Source organism: Podarcis raffonei, chromosome 1 (genome assembly GCF_027172205.1).
Source record: "Podarcis raffonei isolate rPodRaf1 chromosome 1, rPodRaf1.pri, whole genome shotgun sequence".
NCBI lineage: Eukaryota > Metazoa > Chordata > Lepidosauria > Squamata > Lacertidae > Podarcis > Podarcis raffonei.
The window spans coordinates 36,778,959-36,801,903 of NC_070602.1; the positions used below are offsets into that span (position 1 = coordinate 36,778,959).

The following is a 22,945-nucleotide window of genomic DNA, read 5'->3' on the forward strand; positions in this document are numbered from 1 at the left end:
AACAGGCTAAACCTGTTTCAGTGTATCTGAAGACGTGTGCATTGCACACGAAAGCTCATACCAATAACAAACTTAGTTGGTCTCTAAGGTGCTACTGACGGGGGATGCGGGTGGCGCTGTGGGTAAAAGCCTCAGTGCCTAGGGCTTGCCGATCGAAAGGTCGGCGGTTCGAATCCCCGCAGCGGGGTGTGCTCCCGTTGTTCGGTCCCAGCGCCTGCCAACCTAGCAGTTCGAAAGCACTCCCGGGTGCAAGTAGATAAATAGGGACCGCTTACTAGCGGGAAGGTAAACGGCGTTTCCGTGTGCGGCTCTGGCTCGCCAGAGCAGCGATGTCACGCTGGCCACGTGACCCGGAAGTCTCTCCGGACAGCGCTGGCCCCCGGCCTCTTGAGTGAGATGGGCGCACAACCCTAGAGTCTGTCAAGACTGGCCCGTACGGGTAGGGGTACCTTTACCTTTTTAATGTGCTACTGAAAGGAATTTTTTTTTTTTTAATTTATTTTGTTTCGACTGCGGCAGACCAACACAGCTACCTATCAGTCTTCAAGCCACCTCTTTCCAGATCTGGAATTCTAAAACCATATTTATATACTGTGTGTGTGTGTGTGTGTGTGTGTGTGTGTGTGTGTGCGTGTGTGTGTGTGTGCGTGTGTGTGTGCGCGCGCGCCCGTGCAGAATCAAGTGGTAAATATTTTCCTGCTGTATGCTACACCAAAATGCAGGTGGAGTTTGCATGTTTGGAAAAGTTCCTGCAAAAAGGAAATTCTCCTTGCACTCAAGGAGAAGACTATGTCAATTCTTTCTCCTTGGCATGTTAGTGTTCTACGTGCAGAAAGCTGTCGAACATCGAATCCCCACCTGCTGCCTAAAGACCAGGAAGTGATATACTAATTTATTCTGCTGATGGTACAAACCAACCTGATGTGGTATGTGGATGAGGTTCACTGGAAGCGCTCTGAAAATATGTTTGGCCTTTAAAGGAAAGAGAATGTGCATTGTGATTCTTCATTGACTCAGTTCTTTGAACTGAGATTTCCCAGTTGTGATGCTGATTCCTAGACTCATAATGAATGTGTGACAGATCATGGCGGCCTTGAAAAAAATTTGGAGTCAGAATAAGAAATGCAATTTTAAAATACACCCTTTAAAATATTTAAATAAGCAATACAATTAGCCAAGCACTTAGGGTTTATTAGCTACAGCAAGTAAAATTAATAAGTAAATTCAGCTAAAAATGATTATGTGTCACAGTATATGGTTTTTACATTGACATTTCACATAATCTGACTTTGCTGGAGGAGAAATCACTCATCTGTTAAAATTACTTTTAAAAACCTGTCAAAATTGGAAAACCTGCTGTCAAAAATATGATGAGAAAAGTTAAAAATGGTAAAGTATGTTGTCTTAAAGGGGAAAAAACACATTACCTTTAGAATGGAAAACCTTGATATGGCCTCATTATACTCTAAAAAGTATATTTTTCTACACCTAGAAAATGGTGGGTGCATGCACCATTTTAAAAAAGGAACATAACAATGTAATACTCTCAGATCTAAGAGAGGTCAAACTAGATCTCTAAGCTCTTGTTGAATGTCAGTATTTCATGGATGGAGACTTAATTCACTAGCAATCTTTGGGCAGCTGCTTTAAAGACCTTCCAATGGGCTTTCTCGATATCCTCCAAATAAATGATTGTTACTGTTATTTATTCATCGCCTTCCAGATATATCCCGATGTGATGTACAAAATGTAACAAAAACTGCTCATAAAACAGTTATAAACAGCACACACAAAAACAGAAAATGAATTTGTAAACAATACACACCCATGACAGAAACCTATTAATCCAACTGAAGAAGCTTGACTGAACAAAAATATCTTCAATCGTTTCTAGAAATGAGAAATAGTCGTAGCCTGTTGTATCTCAACAGAAATACCATTCAACAGAACAGGAGCAGCCACACTGAAAGAAAGCGCTGCTCTGAGTTACCATAGAGTGAGTTTCTGATATCTTTGGAACTTGAAGGAGAAGCTCTGCTGCAAACTGCGGTGATCTAGAAAGTATATAAGGCAAGGGTGGGGAATATTTTTGATCCAGTGAACTAAATCTTTATTTCCCCCTCCCCCCCCCCATACACCCTGTGGGCCAGCTTTGACAGTGGATTACTGCAATACACTAACACAAGGGTAGCCCCACATAGAGTGCATAGCAGTAATCCGTCTTGGAGGTTACCAGTGCATGGACAACTGAGGTCAAGCTAACCCAGTCTAGGAACACCATAACTATCTTCACAATAGTGGTAGAACTGGATAGGAAGATAGGAAGCTGCCTTACACCAAGTCAGACTAATGGTCCATTTAGCTCAGCATTGTCTACATTGACTGGCTGGAGCTGTCCAGAATTTCTGACACAGGTCTCTCCCATTCCTACCTGGAAATGCTGTCGACTGAACCTGGGACCTTCAGTATGCAATGCAACTGCTCTAACCACTGAGCTATGTCACTTCCCAATCCAGGTGCACCCCCAAACCATGCACCTGCATAACTAGGGAGAGTTATCTTTCTATAATTTTTATTTATTTCTAAGTCTTCTTTCAGCCTACCATTCCTTCATGTAGTTCAGGAGAGTCTTTGTATCCCCTCCCATTTTATCTTGACAATAACCCCCTGGTGATTGTTAGGCTGTGCATCGTGGCTGAGCTCCAGATCAGCTCAAATCACTACAAATAGTTTCGACTCTGTGGTGATTTGTAACTACCTCAACCTGATCCAGATTCAGTACAAAATGAAGAAAAATGGGGACAATACAGCCTGATTCAGTTCAGGATTCAGACAAATCGGTTGTGAAGGCCCACTAACTCCATCTGTTTTCACAAGGCAATAGCAAACACTCTGGTAAATTGGAAAGAAACTCATCTGATTTCATGAAGCTCCACTAAGTATCATAACTAAATCACTTAGCCTGGTTACTTTTTACAAACACCCCTTAATGATTTGCAGCAATCTGAAATGAAATGAAACAAATGAAGAGCACAGAAGAGCTGAGAATAGTTTTCATTTCCCAAGTCATCCCATTAGCCTCATTAAAGGCAATTTTATGTTTCTCTAGATGGTTCTCTTGATTTTGATAGCAACATATCCAGGATGTAAAGATTTGCTTGCATGCCTGTCAGGAGTGTAGGAAGTGTGAGGCAGAACCCCACCTCATAAGACTCCATTCACTAAATGATGCTTCCCATATGTGCAAACTATTAATAGTCCATAATCTTGGAGAGAAAAAACTGATCTGAAGTAAAGACTGGAACAGAATAGTATTCAGGGACCTCGTTCAAGGGATCATCATACAACTCCCATTGTCAGTTATGGAAGACAAAGATCCACAAATAGACATGATCTCACAGTTCACAATAAAAAAAAGCTGAGCTGAAATCTTCTGTCCCTCCACAGATTTAGTTTTTATTTCCAGGGCTCACAGATCATTGCTTCATTGCTTGCAGATGAGATTCAGCCTGTGTGTTCTGCAAAAGAGACAATTGACAACATTATTTACTGACAACAGGAAAGTGTTGCCTTTGAAAGACTCCTTTCTTAAACACGCCTCTTTAACGGCTTTCAAAACAATACAATTGATTCAGAAATAAATACGTCTGGATCTTTATGTTGACCAATTCTCTGAAGTCAGAGATGGATGACACAAAGCCAATCTCCTATGCTACAGAAAAGTGGGATCTATGCCCGTGAGATCCTGAACACTAAGCAGCCACTGTGTTTGATCATCCTGTGATGAACATGTGTCCACAGGATGAACTAGTCATCTGACTGGCAGCTATGTGTGCTGCATTCGGCTCAGATTGGCTTATTCTAAATCTGATTGCAGGCTCCAGCTGCTCAAGAAATTGTGGTTGCCAAAGTCTATTCATACAGAGTTCAGCACATCTGGTTGGCAGTGAAACATCTTTCTCAGCCTGTGGCATGGTAATATGGCAGAAAATCAACATGCGTTCACCAAAAAAAAAAACCTAGCTCAGAGGACAAAGACTAGTATCTTAAATTGTGTGATTAGAGCTTTCCTACACCCTTCTCTGCGCTCCCTGAAAATGTAATGTTACAGTTTGGGGAACCCTTCACAACAGCCTAGGTTAGGATGTGGGGATCTGAAGCTAGAGGAGGAAAGTGTGGGACAGTTGCACATGCAGAATTGCGGTCTGTGCAGGATCATGCCTCAGTCCAAACCAATGTCAAAATTTTTGCAATGGAGCCCTTCAGTCTTCACCTTCTTTCCGGGTGGTAGGCTTCTCAGATGCCTCCTAAATCCTGTATTTCAGTTTCCAGGTGATGGAAATGGCATGCCTAGGATGAGATTAGGTGTTACTTTTGGAACGGTGGTGATCTGGACTCAAACAATGTTCTCACATGACCAATTTGTTCACCGTGGACCAGATATGTGACAGAAATTTGCAACAACTTCCGGGTTGACGCTTCCAGCAATGGCGGAGCTCCTCCGATCGGGAGGAACTCGCTCCGTGAAAAGCAGGGTCTGACCGCCACGGCGAAGGCGGAGACCCACAGAAATCACAGGCGGGAGAAGCCTGTGAACTTGGGATTCGGCTGGCACCTCTTGTGCCTCCCCTACTCGCGGGGAAACCCTGTTTTGGGGATCCGGAGCGATGTGGGGTGAGTGGCGCGGTGCTTTGAATCGACTGCTTCTTTCACGGAGTGAAGCCGCATTGCTGTTGCCGGAGAGCGCTGACTTTTTCCTGTGGACAATTGGACTTTAAACAACTACCCGTGAGTAGACTGGAAAATTTGGATCTTCAGATATTCTAATTTGGCAAAGTAGCGGGAAGGCTCTAAACAGGAAGTCCGCCTCCCGTTTTTGTAAATAGATTGAAGCAAAGGCGTTACAAACTAAAGTCTCTGAAAGTTTTTGGATAAAGGATTAAAATTCCACTGGTTAAAAATATCAAACCCCCCTTGGAAGCAGGAGAAGAGGGGGGAAGCCGTGGACCTAGGGAGAACCTGCAGGAGAGAGGGAAAAGTAAACTACCACTGCTCTGAACCTGGGGACGGTCTGCCTGATGACGTTTGGGGAAGGTTCACTGACAGAACGGATTTGACAGATACTTAAAATTAGAAAGATACTGTTTCCATTGATCTCTTCTGAGTTCATTAAAGGGTGAAAAATAACTGAAAATCAAAACTGTTTCTGTGACTGAAAGAACTGATACAATTTGAAACTGCTTCCCTCTAGAGGGAGCATGTGAAACTGTTACAGGAGTGTAACAGGGTAAACTCCAGCTGCAAGATAAAGTTTCTGAGAATCAGAGATTGACCTTGGACTATTCAAAATGCTGATAGGAGAAGGTATTGTGACTGCATTATTCAAAATAAATCATTCACTTGAACAGCTGCACAAAAATGTAGATGACATGATCTTTAAACTTGACAGCCGGGAACAGAAAGTGACTAACTTGAATCAAAAAGCAAGCAACAACATGGACTTGGTACAGGAAAATATCTTGGCAAGACAAATGGTGGAGGAAAAGGAGAAAGATGCCGTTGTGAAACTTAAAGTAACTCAAGAAGGATCCTCAGTTCTACAGAGGCAAATTGAGGATTACAAATGGAGGCCCTGCATGATTGATTTTAGCAAAAACCAGAGCTTGAGGATGGGACCCTGGCTTGGACTGAAGAACGAAAGTTGGAAAGACCCCTTCATCCAGGGATTAACTGACATCTGGGACATGGGTTGGGGCCTGGAGGAGCTTGAAGCTGTGGGGGCCTATGGACTTGGAGGAATCCTGAAATACGTTCTGAAATACCCTATGGACCTTAGTTTCAAGTATGGAAATTTGGCTGAGCTGTTCAGAAGGAACAAAAGTTCTGTTTGGTTGGAGTTTTCCCGAGATTTGCTCCTGAGCATCAAAGAATATGAAGAAGATCCGCAGAAGGGACTTGGAAAAGAATTAAGAGCCTCAGACATAAGATCTCCAGGTTGATGGAATATATGGATTTGACGGAAAGGACTGGCAGAATCCGAAACCAGGGAGAGGAGAGGGTGGAGGAAGATTGGGAAGCTAAAGCTTTATTTAGAAATTTTGCAAAATTAATGACTGTTAGAAAAATCGTGGAATGTTATTATATGGATTTAGTAGAAATGTTAGAAGAAGTTAGGAATAGATAAGTAATTTAGCTTTAAAGGGAAATAAGGTTAAAAAATATGTTATTTACAAGACGATAAAAAACAGAGAAAGATGGAAAGGATTTGCTGAAATAATTAGAAGAATGGGAATACAAAAAGGGAGATGTGAGGAAGTCAAGGAAACAAGGAAATGAAGGATAGAATATGGAAAAGGAAAGATGTATTTTAAACTGTTTTGTTTAGATTTATTTATGTGTTTAGCTTAATGGGATTGGGTTGGGGTTTATATTATTTGTATACTGTATTGTATTGTGGTGTCTTTTCACTTTTTGGGTTTTTTTTGTTTTTCTCTTTCTTCGTTTGTCTTTAAATTTTCTCTTTTCTTCTTTTTCTGTAATCTTTAAAAGCAATAAATATTATTTTTTTAAAAAAGATATGTGACAGAAATTTGTTTTCACCATATTTAGGAGTTAGTTGACCTGATCCACACCTCCTGCACCACTGTGCAGATGAGAACATAGTTTCCCAGCTTATTCTGCATTTCTCTGAATTTTCGTATTGCAGTCCTTGGGTTTTACAAGGTGGTCCAAGGGCTGCCTTTGAAGTCTGAAGGCTTTCTTTCCACTGGTAAAAGCTGCTGCAAACAGCTAGAAAGCCCAGCTGGCATTAAAAAAGCACACTGGCATTAAAAATGTGGCTGCAAGGGATTGGGATAGGATTACATCAGGCATGTCCAAAGTCCGTTTCGGAGGCCCAATCCGACCCACCAGTTGATTTAATCTGGCCTCTGTGGCAGTTTATTTTCTGGGGTAAAATCCTATAAAAAAACCTCAACAACTTCAATCCTAAAAAAAAAGGTTGGCCCTTTGGTCGGCCCTCACGGCCCTTCACTTCATCAAATCTGGCCCTCTTTGAAAAAAGTTTGGACACTACTGGATTACATAGTGTCTCCCAAGATAGCTGCTATCTGTGTAAAGGAAGAGCAAATTTCAAAGGAATCCCTAGCACCACCTTATAAAATTGTGAATAATGGTGGGTGGGTGTCTGTGTAAAAAAAGAGGAAGGTCTAAAAACGTAAGTGGCAAAGACAAGCAAAAAATGGAACAGTGTAGACTGAGGGAAAAATATAGTTGAAAGTGACACAGGTTGGAACCTGATTCATCCATCCATGCATCTCTACCATGAACAATCTATAGTCTGGGCTTGAACGGGTGTCAACTAGTGAATGAGATTTTCTCATGTCAATGCTCAGGATTAAAATTCATAGGGACCATTTGCAGTCCACTTGCTCAGACTGTTAGGGATTCTATTCACTGGAATAAGTGGTTTGTGAACTGCAGTCTTCCAAAGCTGCTTCAGATCTTTGTCTGTATGCAGCTCCCAAGTGAATGAATTTTTGAAACAGTGATCAATATTAGAGCTTTCTAATTACACTCTCCATTAACCTTCTATCAGTCATGCACTGGATCCATACACCACAATCCTAAAGAAGTATATGGACATTTCTTAAGGTTCTTGATGGTTCAGATTCACTCTTCATGTCCAATGGGGTTATTTAATTATGCAAACAATAGAAAATGCATCCCCATTTTATCAGAACATCTGATTAGATGGCTGTTTTTAAATGTCCTCCATGACTTTAAGGTAAATTAGTTGCACTGTGTTCCAAATTAACTAGCTTAAATGAAGACTCATGGGATAATTTAGAGAATTCTGTATGCTTGTGCTTCCAAACTCTGCAGTTACATTTTTCTTGCGATGAATGTCACCTCTGTAACATTATGAAGAGTGGTGTAGTGAAGAAGACATTGGGGGGAGGGGGTGCAGCTTTTTTTGAGCAGGAACAATGATGTCATCTGCCGGAGTTTCAGGGTAATGAATAAATCCTTCTTGCTGCGTCAAGTGAATGATCTGATCATGACACTTTCAAGTTTTACTATTATTTGTGACAGATTAGAACAGAGGAAGTCAGAGAATGAAGAAAATAATCAAGCAGAGGCTGGATACATCTTTCCATTTCTTTGATGGTGTTCCTTCTTCACACTAGCAGTCTAAATAGTAGCAATTCTTTTCAGACTATTTACATTTCCAGTTAAAAGCCAAATGTACTGCAGCTGGCTGAAGATCTTTTGTTCAAGCTTTTTAAATCTGAGCCTATGTAGTCAGAAGTAAGCACCAGTGAAACCAATGGAGCTTCCTCAGAGGCAATTTATACACAGGAGTGTACCATTATGCCACAGGCATTATAAACTAGGTATTATGCTCTTTGACGAGGTAGCACTCTGTGTGTGTGTGTGTGTGTGTGTGTGTGTGTGTGTGTGTGTGTGTTTTATACCCACCCCACATATAAAATAAATCAATATAGCTTCCTTGATTTTTGGACTCTCCTTGGGGGTCAGTTATGGCCCTGGGGACTACTCCATGAGTACCTGAACTCCAAATTTTACCACTGTGAATGTGTTCAGCCTCTTTCAAATTTTACCACTGTCCAAATTTTACCACTGTGAACGTAAATACTTCTTATTCATATGACAACATAAATGAAGAACCAGCCTCTTATATTTAACTGTATTTCAAATAACAGCCCGATTCAGGCCAATCCTTTGAGTCGCCAGAATATTTGCTTTCAGTCCTGCTTCATTCATCTCACAATTCATTACAGTCTCAGTGTTTTCCATTGATTTAAATTGATGAGCTTTGGCATGAAATAGAGACTGTTCCTTGTAACGCCAAAGTAAAACAGTTTAAAATCAAGTCATGTTAAATTATCCCTAAGAGTACAGATGATTTCGCTATTTGTTAACTTAATTGTTCTCCAGCCCAAGTGAAATGTGCTGTATGCAAATTAAATAATACCAAGTGTCAGCACTTTAGAGAAATGCTTGTTTAGTTTCCATTGAGGATGTGTGTGTGTATGTGTTTGCCTCCATTTTCTTCATTTGTTTTGCACGGATATTTGTCTCCACGCTTCCCAGCACAAATATAGTTACAAGGCGCACACAACCCCCTCCGATTCCTGTTGGCAAAGCTGAACTAGCTATCAGCAAGCCAATAATGAATGGTGGTAAAATATTTATATTATACTTTACTGAGAAAGTGGACTGAGTTTTCTGTTTCATTCCTATGTGAAAGAGGCTGTACACAGCGACATACTTCTGTCTGGAAAATGAGTGGATAGAGTTCTAAACGCTATAGTAACTTATCTCCTAGCTATCAGCCACTGGAAAATAATTAATAAAAATAGAAAGCCTTTTACTAGTTCCAGTGGAAGAAATTTTAACTGAGGGTACACAGTGCAGTAATTAGTAGAATCTCACATTCAATGTCATTGGACACTCGTCTGGTAGATCAAACACTGGCGTATGTGGCCTACTTATTTGGTCCTGGGCTCATAATTTTCAATAACAGTGCTGTTCTTGCTGAGGGGGTGGTGGTCTTAAGCCACCAGAGTACTGTGAAGTATGGTGATGTTCAAGTACAACACTGTGTTTATGTAGTCCCCAAAGTGTATCAAAGCTCAGATCCACAGAAATAAAAGAAAAGTCAAACAAAACAAGCATTAGACTGCGTAAAATAAGGTATGGACAAGGCAAACAGGTGAGGCATTGTTTAGGTGGCTAAGGTAGATCAGTATCTGTACTTGCAAGCCAGGAATTTTGCCCGCTTTCCTCTGGCACTATGCAGATCATCTTACGGCCTGCAGACAGACTGTCGCCTAAATCCAACTGACAGGCAACCTATTTCACCCCTGCAAAAGGGGGAAAATCATACCCATCTTCACTCCTGTTGTGCACAAGAAAATAAAGCATATGTGCCGATTTTAAATCGGTCCAAGGCAAATCTGTAAAATGACATCCTTGGAGAACCGCTTGGGTTTTATGAAGATAAATGCATGTTCAAATTAAACCAGGCTTTCTTTTCTCGTTACTGCTGTGATGTATCTGTTTTGGAATAGACTGCTTTAGTGACAGACACACATTGTCAGGACTAGAAATTATTTCTAAGCCACGTGCTCTCCCCTCTACACACAATTCACTTGAATGTTGACAAATGAACTTATTGTGATAAGATTGCATTGAAGTCGTATGACCTCATTCGTCAGACAAAATATATCACTGAAATTCATTACAAACACACACACACTTTTTAAAGGTTCTTGGTCCACTTGGCTCTTCTTTCACTTTCAGATCATGGTAGAATTTCAACTAGTAAATCTACCTTTTTTTCTCTATTTACAATAAAATTGTGAGAATGTCAGCATGCAGCCCCTATTGAAGGGCGTGTGGTACCCCATCCCAACCCTAAATTTACATGAAGTCAGGGTAGGGTAGGGTAGGGTAGGGTAGGAGAGCAAAAGTGAAGGCAGCTTGCACAACAGCAGTGGACATGGCATGGGAGCAAGAAGAGAGGAACAGTGGAAGGGGGAAGTGGTGGTTTAAAACAATGACCATAGTACTTGAGTTAAGTACTGTGGGATATTTTTATATCTCTCACATGAGGAATGGAAGAGGAAGAAGTTTGAGTACAACCGAATTGTACATGCATTCCAAGTGTGGTTGCATCACAGATTTGTGTAAAGCCATTATGGCCTTGGTAGGGTTACCAGACGTCCCCGTTTCCCGGGGATAGTCCCCAGATTTGCGAATAAGTCACCGGTCAAATTCCGTCCCCGGAATGTCCCCAGATTTCATCTAATGTCCCCGGGAAATGCAGCCGCGGCAGTCTCAGCAGCCTGGAGCAGTTGGCTCTGGCTGGCTTCAGGAGCTGCTCAGAAGTCCCCATATGATGGTGGTGCAGGGGCTCTAAGATGCAGCCTCCACCTTCCCTGACCCCAGCAACTAAGCTATGAAGGGAGGCTTCATGCTGCCTATCAGAGCAGCCTCCCAACTCCTACTTGCATAAAAGCAGGGTCGGCGTGGGGATCTCTCAGCTGTGAAGAGAGGCTTCATGCTGCCTATCAGAGCTTGTGTGCAAGCAGGAGAGGGCAGGGATCTCTCACTTAGGCAATGGGAAGCCTCCCTTCCCAGCTGAGGAATGCCCGCCCCCTCCTGCTTGCACGCAAGTAGGAATGGGATTGGGGCTGCTCCGATGGGAAGGGAGGCATCACACTGCCCAAGCCTCACCGCCGCCTCTCTTGGCCCTCCTTCTCTGCCTTCCATGCCTGACCCACCACACATCACTTCCCCACCACCAGGACCGAAGAACCAACAACTCAGGGACTGCCCAGACTCATGGAGAAAGGAGATAGAAGCCTCGGAGGAAGGGGAAGCGTGGCGGTTGAGGTCAAGGCAGCGGCCACTCCTCTGCCACCGCCATCGCTGCAGCATCAACGTCCCAAACGTGTAGTTTTTAATTAATTAATTAAAGTGTCCCTGGATTCATTGAAAAAAATCTGGTAACCTTACATTGGTAGTTTTATTTTTGACTCTTTACCTATTAATTCCTAACTTGGAGGTTGCATTTCTTTTTCTCTCACTGGGTAAGTGATTTCATTGAACCATGTACCATGGCCTAATAATTCTTATCGAGTCAGCCAACACCAGTTCAGGCTCCATCAGGATTTATGTGCCTGTATTGTGCAGTTAGGATGCTTTTCCCCAATGTGCATTACTTTACACTTATTTATAGTGAACCATATTTACCATTTTTGTGCCCATTCACTCAGTTTGGAGAGATTCTTTCTGAGCCCCTCACAACAACAACTCCCCCTATCTTTTACCACCCAGGATAATTTAATGTCATCAGCAAACTTGGGTACCTTACTTGGTCACTCTTAACTCTAGGGGTGGTATTCAGCGCTGTAGCTGCATTGAATTGAACAAAACCTCTATGAAACTTCATCTCCTGTCTCCTTTACACAATGATAGCTTAAAATATTTGCTAGCACAGTGTCACAAAACATGTTATTATGATGGCAATGGAAAAATAGGAGCTAGATCAATGGTTTAGGATTGTGATCGAAAGTATTCTAATTTAGTTCCGTTATGAACAAATACAATATGTCAAACAAATGCTTGTCAAAAGGCAAAGCTCACTGCAGTAAACCAGTAAAATGTCTCCCACAGTTCTCAGTAATTAACAACAGGTGCATTGGATACCCATTTTATTTGAGTTGGAGGAAAGAGTCCTGCATACAGATACAGACATTCTAAGCAGCTCTAGTCCTAGTACAGTGGTACCTCGGGTTCTGGGGGTCTGTTCTTAACCTGAAACTGTTCTTAACCTGAAGCACCACTTTAGCTAATGGGGCCTCCTGCTGCCGTTGCGCTGCCAGAGCACGATTTCTGTTCTCATCCTGAAGCAAAGTTCTTAACCTGAGATAATATTTCTGGGTTAGCGGAACCTGTAACCTGAAGCGTATGTAACCCGAGGTACCACTGTACTGTATATTTCAACCACAATTTCACATTTAGTGTGCTTTGTGTGAGGTTTTGGGGGTTTTTTTCTAAATGGGTATTTGAACCAGGGTCTCCTCAGTCTTAGGCCACATTTCCCCAAGGAATCCTAAGAACTGGAGTTTGTTAAGACTGCTGGGAATTGTGGCTCTGTTAGGTGTGAACTACTGTTCCCAGGATTCTTTGGGAGAAGCCAAATGCTTTAAACATGCTTTAAATGTATGGTGTGGGTGTAACCCTAGTCCAATACTCTAACCAGTGCACCACACTGTCGGTGCTATACTGGTGATTTCTGTTTTAATAAATGTAAATCCATAGACAAAAAATAAATCTTTTGGCATTTTTAATACAGTCATTTACTCATCTCTTTGTGTGTATTCCCACCCCCTCCCCATGAAATACTTCATTGGAAAGCAATGGTTATAAGTTGATGCAAAGAATTTGAAGATCAACCATGGAGCTCTATTTTAAAGGTGGAAAAACATGCTGCTTTAATCTCTAGAGTGTAAAGGTCACCTTTGTAGGCAAATGCATATCACATCTCTGAATAATGAGAACAAGTGCTCAGTTCCTCTGAGGAACAACGCAAGTTACAGATGTTGTAATCATTATTTTCTGCTTTACCTCTCGTTATGGCAGAGGAAATGTAATTTACTTGTCAGATTGAAATGTTTGATATAAATCTTTATCTTTCCTTTCAAACAAGTTTTTCTGAAACATTATATTATAAACAACTGGCATGTTTAATTAAACAACTATTTTATTCCCAGCAGAACAAAAGGCTATGATTATATTAATTTAGTACTAGGACCTGTGACCAAATCTGAAAGAAAACACGCTCAGCTCCACAAGGTATGATTAGCTTAATTCTGAAACAAGACATGTGACAGGAATTTTAACCAAATATTGCGAACCTGTTCCTTATTTTTATTATTATTTTAAAAATACAATTCAGGGTGCAGGGCAGTATTAAGGTAGCTCAAACATATCTTTCTCTTTTAATTATTACTTCTAATATTTAATTGGTTGCCAATTAAAACAAAGGCTTATTGTGACAGGGAGAATGTATCTTAAGTAAATTGGTGCAACTTTAATAAATTATTGTAACCCATATGCACAATCCAGTCAGAATTTAGCACTTGCAATCACATTGAATTTTGTGAGAAAGTTCTGCCTTTTCTTAAATTGTTGCCTTTGGAATCAATGGGGGCTTCAGGGGGGCTTAACTTTGGCTAGACCAAGTGCACCACTACCTTATTTTGCAGAAAGCATGGGATGACATACATGAGCCTCTCTCCAATCATCCTGCCTACTCTACCCTGGATCTTATTGTATTGAGCAGGAAGGTTTGAAGATGGAGTTTAAGTGCCTTCAACTTCCCAGCAATTAAGAACCCTGAATGATTGGGGTTTTCGAGCTATGGAGAGGCCCGTACATGCACTTAATCAAATGTATTTACAATCCCCCTTCAGACCTTTCTGCTCAGTGGGGGGGGGGGAATGTTGATGGGCATTGCCATTCCAATGGTGTGTGTGTGTGCCATGTCATGTGATCGATTATGTGGGGTGGGGCTTGCTCCACCCCCCAAATATTTTATTCAATTTAGCACGCCTGGAGGCAGATATGTTGAAGGCTGGGCTTGGGGATGTGGCCCCACAGCTCTCTTCATGTGCTCACAGTAGATGCTTGATAAGACTAATGGTGGCTGACATGTTGCATAAACAGCCATAAAATCAGCGTAAAACCATTTCAATCAATAGTAAAAACAGGTCCAACAGACATTATTTTAAAAGCAGAGATTTTCAAACGTCTAGTGGTTGTTGTTGTTTTTGTAACTTTCACAGACCAATCTCAGTGCACACAACATCGCGATAGCCCGCCGTCTAAAAGTGATGAGAGGTTGGCCAGTGAATCTCTTTGTGCAGGAAGTTCCACAAGGAGACTGTGGCTTCTTTGATTGGTATCACAGTCCTAGATAGAGCCAGGGAACCCTGCAGAACATCACAGGCTACTCAACATGCTGCCATATGCAAGAGCACATAGACCACAATTTTAGAAAGATGTCCATGAATTTGTCCACTGCTCTTTCACTGCTGTGTACACATCCAGGCATCCAATTGATGACTGACACCTGCTCTGGATGATTGCCTTTTGGAAAGGATGGGAGCCTAATTCCACTCTTTGGAACATGGTGCCCCGAGAGATACAAGTGTCACCCATCCCACTTACTTGTGACCCCACACAGTGCTGAGAAACACATAAATAATTCAATTCAAATCCAAAAATGGTGAGAAAGAGCTGGAGAGAGTCCTTGCGGCTTGAGAGGAGACACTCCCTGGAGGCCGAAGTGGATGTCAGTGAGGGTGGAGGAAGCTCCGAGGAGGCCAGAGGCACAGCAAGGCTTTGTTTATGCTGCTTAGCTTCCCCACCTAACAGTAGCCGCTTTCCAGTTCGTCCTCCAGCCTCCAACCAGCCTGAGAGCTTCAGTTCTAGTTGTGGATATTTTTGTATACAGTATTTTTTTTGTAGGTATTTGAGAGAGATCGGCAGAGAGGGTGTTTAAAAGTTGTTTAGAGGGTGTTCCCCACTTCACACAATATCGCTTATGTGTGTAGGGGCCAAGAACGTAACCCCCATGTAAATTAGGGGATGCTTTATAGTACACAACAGCAAAATAAATAGGAGTACCTTGATGGTTTATGTCACAATGTTGCTTGCATGAGGGTTTGGTTTCTGTATTAGTTGAACTTGTAAATGGTTTTATTGAATTGCTGATTTATATTACGTGCTTCTTCTAGAGTCCCAGTGAGACTAGTTTACATAGGATATGGTGTGTGTGTGTGTGTGTGTGTGTGTGGTTATTTTTTTCAAAAACTTAACAAAATTGAAAACCAGTATCAGGAGTAGCCAGTGGAACAGGGATGCACCACAGACTTGGCCTCCCAGTGTGAATATTGTTGCAACTCCCACTCAACATTGCACATGATTAGCTTCTGTGGACCACCTTTATCAGTGGTCACCTTCCAAAGGCATAGCAGTAACTCCTTTGCCAGAGAGAGTATTTGGGAGGGAAAGGGAGGGAGACTGGCTTGCTCATGCCTCTAGAATGCTAAATCTGAGTCCCTTTATATCAGAGATGGTGAATTTGTGGCCCTGCAGGTGTTGCTGGTCTCCAAAACCCATCAGCCACAGCCAACATAGCCAATAGTCAGAGGTGATGAGAGTTGTCACTAGTCCCACCTCCTGCATGACCAGCTTTAATCATGACTCATCTCTTCCTAAACTCTTCTTCCACCCCATTCCTCTTTTAGAGAAACACATTTGGGTAAATACATTTCATGTGCTGACTGTTAACTTTGATATTTGTTTCCTTCAGATGTATGATAGCTATCTTAGATGGTCAGGCAGATGGATAAATCCTATCTATGTGCACTGTATTGAACACACTGCTATGATTATCATGAGCTATATTTTTAAAATGGCAATGGGTTTTCTTTATTTTAACATGAATGCAACCAGTCACATTGAACTCCATGCAGAGAACCTGCCTCCCAGCAGCCCTATGTACAATCTGTTGGATTTATGGAGTTGCACTCATCATTGCAGAAGTGTGGAAGACGCTCGTGTTTCACAAAGAGAACTTAATCATAAATTACCTGGTAAGAAAGCTACCAATCTGTCCTATCTGTTTTATGTTGCTCTTGTTTTTACACTATGCAAAGCAAACATTAAGAATTTAGGTCTTCATGTCCCATTCCAATAATTAATGAGAAACAAGAAGCTGTTAAAATAAACATTCATTGAGTTTTGATCCTAATTATCTCTGTTTATTTTTGTTTATTTAGGTGAGCAGATGAAATATTTTTGATCCAGATGTGACAATTTTAGAGCTGCCATTTACTTTGCAGAGATCATGGGATGCTGTTGTTGTTGTTGCTTTTATCACATTCCCCTGAGTATGTTCATGTTTGCAGTTTCATTATAAACCAGTAGTTGAGAAAACATGTCAGATGCTAAGCACTAAACCCACTATATAGCAGCATGGAGGAAAATTAGAATGATTTTTTTTAAGGGAATGGTCTTTAAACCAAGCTCCTGGAAATCTGAAATGATTCGCTAACAAAAGATGACATCATGACCAATGCAAGTGAAAAGAACTACCACAATTTAGCAGCAGAACAGATGACAGAAGCAAAACAATTTCTATATCTGTGTGTGTGTGTGTGTGTGTGTGTGTGTGTGTGTGTGTGTGATACATATTTTATGGCTTTTATGCTCTGCTCCTAAATAAGTCCTACTGATCTCTATTAAGCCAACCTTAATGTAATGGCAGAGCTAAATAATAATAATAATAATAATAATAATAATAATAATAATAATAATATATTATTATTTATACCCCGCCCATCTGGCTGGGCTTCCCAGCCACTCTGGGCGGCTTCCAAAAAAATATTAAAATACTGTAATACATCAAACATTAATAGCTTCCCTAAACAGGGCTGCCTTCAGATGTCTACTAAAAGTCTGGTAGTTGTTGTTCTCTTTGACATCTGGTGGGAGGGTGTTCCACAGGGAGGGCGCCACTACCGAGAAGGCCCTCTGCCTGGTTCCCTGTAACTACATGTTGCAAGGCAAACATAGAACTGCTTGACATGCAAAAGGTCCCACTTTCGATCCTGGCATCTCCAGGTAGGACTGGAAGATAACCCCATGGAAAATCCTAGAGAGCTGCTGCCAGTCAGTGTAGACAATACTGAGCTAGATGGTCTGATGGCAAAAGGCAGTGGGGTCCTATGTTCCTGTGTTCCTATCTCTCTGTAGGAATGGTGTCCTTTGAAAGTAAGAGTTACCAGGCATGAAAGGGTTATTGCTAGTTTCCCATTTCTTTTTTCTCAGCATTCTGAACAGAGATCTAGGTAGTATTTCTTTATATATTGGTCTCCTCCTCACAAATGTTATCCTCATAGCAACCTGGTGAGATAGGCTGAAAGTGGGCTGAGAGGGGAGAGATAGGGCTCATCCTTGGGTATAGTCATGATGAACTTGGCATCCAGCCCTCATAAGACAGGCATCTCGTTCTTCATCTCTCGGTGTGTACCTGACTCATCTTCTATGCATATGTAAAACTAAGGAAAGGAAATATCTCTATATAAGCCTGTGTCACCTTGATCGCTTCCCTAACGGCTGTTGCTCTTTGCCAAATAAACTTGCATCAACTCTCCTACATATGTTTCCTGGGGGGTGGGACCCTCTGCTAGTAGAGTTCAAGCAGGAATATTATTGCCTTTTGTTTTCGATATCTCTTAAAAACAGTGTTATTCAGGCAGGCCTTTGAAATCTGAATTTCTTTTTATTCAACCAGTATTTACTAATGTCTTCATTGATATTTTTAATTGCACTTATTGTAATGGTGTCTAATGCATACCACCTTGTATTTTTATGCAAGCTTGGTTTATAAATATTCAACTGAATAAATAAAGTTTCCCATGATCTCTCTATTCAGAACTCAACATATTATTAACAAAAATAAGCTAAAATAACTGAACGTACCCCTTCACGTTCCAGAATTGGTTGCTTGGTCTCTCTCTTTCTCTCTCTTTCTCCCTCTTGCTTTCCTTTCTTAGCAATGATTCTCACAGGATCCTTCAGGGGGCAGATACAAGCCACTATTAGCTGACCATTTGCCTAACTAGCTGGCTATGGGCACAGCTGAATCCATGGCATCCGAGGTTCATTTGGCTCTTTATAGGCAGTCAACGCTGCTGCCTAGTTCACCCGATGTACCTGGATACAAGCCAATGATGGCTTCAATCCAAATACTTCATCTTAAATGGGATGAGGATTGGGCTGTTGTGTTCTGTTGCTTTGCCATCTACAGTGGCTTGACCACTTGCTGATTTCAACAAAAAGGAGTAAACTACTCTCAGAAGTACTATATTCTTAAATGTATCTAATCTATCTTCTTTTCAAAAGCCACTACAATACAATGTACAATGTTTCAAATAAAGCCAAGAGACTAAGTACAGTAAAGTATGTCACAATGTTAGGTAAAGGGACCCCTGACCATTAGGTCCAGTCGTGTCCGACTCTGGGGTTGCGGTGCTCATCTCGCTTTATTGGCCGAGGGAGCCGGCATACAGCTTCTAGGTCATGTGGCCAGCATGACTAAGCCTCTTCTGGCGAACCAGAGCAGCGCACAGAAATGCCGTTTACCTTCCCGCCGGAGCGGTACCTATTTATCTGCTTGCACTTTGATGTGCTTTCGAACTGCTAGGTTGGCAGGAGCAGGGACTGAGCAACAGGAGCTCACCCCATCACGGGGATTTGAACCGCTGACCAGCAAGTCCTAGGCTCTGTGGTTTAACCCACGTGTCCCAGTGTACCAAGGGGTTAAAGAATAGAATACATCTACTATCATCATGTGGCAGAACTGATAATGACACTTATGGATCATCCCAAAGATCTTTGGGCTATGGTGTCCTCTGGATTTTTCAACTGCAACTCCCATCAGCCCCAGCCAGAATGAACAATGGTTAGGGATGTGGAGAGCTGCAGTCCAACACATGTGGAAGCCACCCAGTTGGGGAAGGCTGAGCATCATCTACACAACCGTCTATGTTTGATATATTGTGGTAAGCTGTTACACTGGAACTGCAATGGGGAAACAGCAGCACAACAGGGCTAAACTTAGCTTTCTAGGTGGTGTGGAAATACTTGCATAGCATTATAAATAAACCCAAATCAGTTGCTTTCTGCGCTGCTGTAGCTTCATATATCAACAAGCTCAAGATGCCAGACACTCATCAGTGGGACTAAATTTGATTCCATTCAAGTCATTGACTTATTTGTGTTTTGAATCAGACTGTAGAGGAAGTCTTTGGGGTTCATTCCCAGGGAGACTGTTCCTACACTACGTGACATATGGAGCATTCACAAGTCATATCTGTGTGAGAGAATTTTGCAAGAAGCAAGCAGAAACATTACTGCATGGTGTATGTAATTAGCCAGCACGGTGTATAACTGAAAGCATTGCAGAAGAACTTCACACACACACACACACACACACACACACACACACACACACACACACACACTAGGGGCTTCACCCCTGCTCACATGGCTCACAAACCCCACCTACCTACTTGCTACCCCCTTGCCAACCCTCTTTTATCTTGCAAACCTTTACACCTCACCAGCACCCCCGTCCACACTTTACCAAACTCGTTGCGCCTAGCCAGACCCACCCACCCACCCGTCTCTTCAACACCCTCTCTGACTTCACCTGGGCTTTCATCTCTCATTTCCAGCGGTGGTGTGGGGGAGAAACTTCACACTGACACACACAGCAGAGGTGGTAACTACAGGGAGAGCACAGTTGCTGCTGCAGAGAAAGAAACACCTGCATTTTAAAATAAGGAGTCCTGGCAGCAGCATTTGAGAGGGAAATGGGGAGACTCCACCAGTGGCAGTGGTTGCAGGCAGAATGTGACCGCATCAGCATTGGGCGTGGTGAAGGGGAGACTTTCTCCTTTCTGTTCCCCTCCTTCGCACCAGTGGAGGCATCAGAGGTCAAAGTGGGGCCTGTCCTGCACTTTCCTCTGCAGTTTGCTTGCTCTGCCCACATGGGCATAGCTAGGGGGCAGGGAGGAGCAGCTACCCCCCTAAATCAAGTAAATCAATACAAAATCCTTAATTAACAGGTTCCCCCCACCCACCCACCATAAAGCCTGCCCATGTCTGCCCGTCACTCCACCTGCTCTGCCTGCCTGCCTGGGCCACCCACCTGCAGTTCTGCCATCATACTGCAGTTCACATGGCCACCTATTGGTGGCCACACAAACTGCAGCGTGACAGCAACCTTACTATACATGCACACACATGCACAATATGTATATCTCTTGGTGCAAAAGCAATTCTGCAGTCTTTGAGAATGTATACACAGGCTTACAAGCTGCTCCTATCATGTTAAAAAGAGAAAGAACAAAGAAAGAAAGAATGGTGATCAATTATTCAATCAGTTCTGGTTAACAAATGTTGGCGCTACAGTATTTTCCGTGAATTTCTCAGCCCTACGAAGCATACACTTAGCATGGGAATGAAAGAGGGCCATTTGCTAGCCAGTGCTCTGTGTCACCCCAGCCCACCCCTCTTGCACACATGCAGAGAGCCAATGAATTACCCATGCTGTTTACTAGATGTCACATGAATTGCCAATCAAACATCTGTGAAGCACAATATCTGCTAAATGTTAGTCAAGGATCATTTACCTTCAAAGGAATTGTTGATCCACCATCGAAGCAGCTTATAAAATTAACTTCTTCTTGGGGGAAAGAACGCTACACAGTTCTCTTGTATTATCACTCACAGCATCTTGTTTAATAGATACAAAAAAAGGGAAAGCAGAAAAGAAGGAGGGAAAGGGGAAAGTGATCTCCAAACCAGAATCATCTCTTATTTTCTTTTTTAAGCATAAAATATTATTGGTACCAGTTGTGATTCTGAAATCAAGGATGATAATGTCCAGGACTGGCTTTTAAAACTGTTAATGAGCACTGGCAATGTGAAAAAAGATGGATTAGGTAGATGTAATGAGATATGATTAAAGGGTGTAAGCACTGAAGGGTGTTGGAGAATTCTTTTCAGAAAGAATATAATTAGTGTCTTGTAAAAGTACTTAGTAGATAAGATTTTTTTAAAAGAAAGGTTAAAATAAACACATACTATATGACAAACCTGCTTAATTATTTCTCCCCTCTGGTGCTTTTATGTACTTAATAATCTGGAGAATTTTTCGAGATAAATAATGTTTGTTGAATATTTGTTGAAACTTCAACATGCAATTCAAGTGATTTTAATTGCATAATGCAAAAAGGCCAAGGGTAGGAATGTCCTCTTCCCTTGCCAATATAGATTCCTTTGTTGATTTATGTAATGCAGCTAATAATATGCAACATAATCAGGATTTAAACAAACAAGTGAGCTTCTTGAAAGCAAACGTCCTTTTAAGTTGCTTAGCAACTTTTAACACAATTCTTTATTAGGCTGAGGGGCCCTGCTTTTTGGAGGTAATGATTTCAAAATACAAATTAGCCAACCAACATTTGGGAGCGAAGCAATGTTAGTTTCAAACTACACAGCTCAGAAAAGCTCAATACAGAGTTTCCAAGAATTAGACTTGACACAAATCTTTTACAATATATTTGAAATTCAAATCACTGCTGCGCAAAACTCCACAAAACAATGGAGGTGTGTGTGTGTGTTACGGTATTTTGAGGCTTCAAGTTTTCAGAGTTAGAATTCTGAGTTTCAGCATAAATTTTAACTTCCTGGTATTGAAATTCATTTAAGGTAGTTACAATAGCAAGCTTTCCCTTCCCCTCACATCCCAGAAAAATCTGGATTTCATTTGACATAACTGACACCTATGCTTCCTTTCATGGAAGAGAAGGCCTTCAATGGCTATTGGCCGTGATGGCTCTGCTTTACCTATACAATCAGAAGCAGCAATGCTTCTTAGGTATCAGTTGCTGGAGACCACTGGGGCCAGGAAAGAGTTCTCTTGTGCTCAGACCATGCCTTTTGGTTTCCTACCAGGATCTGGTTGGCCACTGTGATAACAGGATGCTGAACTAGATGGGCCATTGGCCTGATCAAATAGGCACTTCCTATGTTCTTATATTTCTTCTGTTCTTATGCTTCACATCTGCCTGTATCAAGATTTTAGCATTTAAAAATCCACACCTGTTTGAATAATCACAAGTACATGAACTTGAACAAACTGGGCAAAGATTAAATTGGTAATGTGCCTAAGAAATGGCTCTACCATAGCTCTCCTTTAGCTTATTCATTTAAAATATTCCTGCCTGCATTTCCAAGGAAGGTATTTTCATTAATAAGAACCATTAACTCCATGAACGTATGTCCAGTCTCCTGGGAATAAGCCCCAGGAAACTAAAGGAGCTTTTCTTCTGAGTAAATATACACAGGGTTATGCTTTAAAAAGCTGAATAAGATGGGCTGGCTCCAGACTAACAGTTGAAGCCTATGCATGTGTCCTAAGAAGTAAGTCCCATTGATTTCAGTATGATGTGCAGTCATGTATTCTGAATCCAACCCAGAACAATTAAAATCCAGCAAACAACAAATGTAAACAACCAGCAGTAAAGTGAAGGATTCAGCAGCATTCCTAGAAAGGCCAGGAAGAATAAAAAGTAGTGATGCCAATTGGACCTCTCTGGGAAAGGCAGTCATCTATAATCTTAAGGGTGGGGATAGCTGGAGCAGACACTGAGAATGGGCAGATTTATATGGAAAAGACAGCCTATCAAGTCCTACCATTTGAGACAAAGCTGATTTATTTTTTACTTTTATGTATCACCTTGCACACAGACCAATTCCTAGTTTAAAA

The 22,945-nt window shown here is 41.7% G+C and overlaps 1 long non-coding RNA gene across 1 annotated transcript; it reads right to left on the reverse strand.

Moving 5' to 3' along the window:
- Positions 1–1,123: 1,123 nt before the first annotated feature.
- Positions 1,124–22,945, reverse strand: LOC128410245 (uncharacterized). Its single transcript, XR_008329429.1, has 3 exons — positions 20,805–22,945; positions 18,088–18,180; positions 1,124–3,518 (listed from the first exon to the last, which is right to left on the reverse strand). It is a non-coding gene; the product is annotated as an uncharacterized LOC128410245 (long non-coding RNA).